The 1,774-nt window shown below is 46.4% G+C and overlaps 1 pseudogene; it reads right to left on the bottom strand.

Annotated features, from left to right (window-relative positions):
• Positions 1-698: 698 nt before the first annotated feature.
• LOC118594430 lies at positions 699-1,487 on the bottom strand (annotated as a pseudogene).
• Between the last annotated feature and the right edge of the window lie 287 nt (positions 1,488-1,774).

Below are 1,774 nucleotides of genomic sequence, written 5' to 3' on the forward strand. Positions count from 1 at the left end.
GGCCCGAACTATGGTCCTCTTGCTTACAAGGCAAGGCCTTAGCCATCTCCAGTCCTATTTTGGCTTGATTATGGAAGGTATTTTTTAAGTGAATTTTTTTCATACAGTACACTAAGGTTTTATTTTACTAAATGTAGACTACTTGGCTGTTTTTTTCCTCTTTAGCCCTTGAAAGATGTTGTAGCTACTCATGGATTCCTGGTATGTTGCTTCCAACAAGCAACCTGGAGGCATTCATGTCTTTATATTTTTATGTTTTATGTCCTACCACCACCTACTATTTAGATTTTCTTTTTGTTTTTAACATATTTTCTGTTTTGTTTTGAGACAACTTCTCATGTAACTCTGGTTGATCTCAAACCAGATCACCTTAAGTTCCCCGTTGACCTTCCTGCCTTTTCCTCCGAAGTTCTGGGACTCAGGGTGGCTACTACCACACTTAGGGTTAGCACTGTTGTGTTTGTGTTGTTTTTTGTTTTGTTCCCCATTTTTTGGGGGGGGGGGTTCTATTTGTTTGTTTAAAGACAGATTGTAAAAAGTAAAATGGATGAAACCAGCTGAGATTAAGATACATAAACCAAACTGCAACGTAGAAAAAGGGCCTTGCTGGAACCATGCACACTGGAAATATGTCACAGACACACGGAAGAGCTCACATTGTCAATAGGATTAAGCTGCTACTAACTCTCCCCAGAATGTCAAGGTTTCATTTTGCTCAGCCTGAGATCTCGCTCGATTTCAAACTGCCTGTGGTCCGCTTGATCCAGAAAAGCCTTCCGTTCAGTGTACCCTTCTTTCCCTCGGTCATGGATAGCCAGTTCTTCACCAATCCCTTCCTCCTCCTTGAAGCTCCCCGTCCAGTTTGGACTCCTCAAGGGTGCTCATGCCACTTGACCTGTTCATCCCCGACCCTGCAGGGAGTGGGGCTGCTGAAGTGACGGCAGCCTGAGGGCTTCCCTCTCAGTCTGCTTGAGGAAAGACTTGGCTTCCTTGGACGCAGCATCTACTTCCTTAGTCACCCTCGCTCCTTCACCAGCGAAGTCAAACACATTGGTAATTTTCACTTTTTTCTGAGTCTTTAGGTTTCTCCAGCTCATCTGCTTTCACCAACTGTTTATTTGAACTAGTCTCTTCAGTCTCCTTAACCTGTGAACTTGGAGCTGCTTTTGACTTGGGCCCACAGCTCATCCTCCTTCTTCTTCCTTGCATTCTCGGACCCAAGGCCTCCTTGCTTCTCTTCGTCTTCTCCACTACTACCACGTCCAGGCTCTTCCTTGCCGCCCTCCTCCTCCTTGCCTTCTCACAAGAAGCCACTTTGCTCTCTCTTTCTGGCTGGAATGCTCTGAGTCTTCCTTCTTTCCCCTTTGGTTTTCTCAGCCTGCTCTTCACCGTCCACTTCGTCTTCCTTCACTGTACTCTCCACCTGATGGCACGTAGTCCTCATCCTTGTCCCACGTGGAGAAGTCTTCGGAATCAAATTCCTCCATGCTGCTGTCACTTGGGGCCTGCTACCCACATGACTGCGGCCACTGCCCCCAACCAAATAGCAAAGCTCTAGGGCGAGACCACAGAGGTGCTGGACTAGCAGCTAGGGCAGCCCTGAGGTGTGCCTTGTTCCCCATTTTTATATGATGGGTCTTATGTAGTTTATTCTTTGAGTATGGGTAAGTGCATGTTCATATGAGTATGTATGCACATAGGTATGAGGGTGTTATGTGTGTGTAGAGAGCACACAGGATGACCTCAAATGTCATTCCCCAGGAGGCACTAACCT

This window comes from Onychomys torridus, chromosome 13, assembly GCF_903995425.1.
Source record: "Onychomys torridus chromosome 13, mOncTor1.1, whole genome shotgun sequence".
Lineage (NCBI taxonomy): Eukaryota > Metazoa > Chordata > Mammalia > Rodentia > Cricetidae > Onychomys > Onychomys torridus.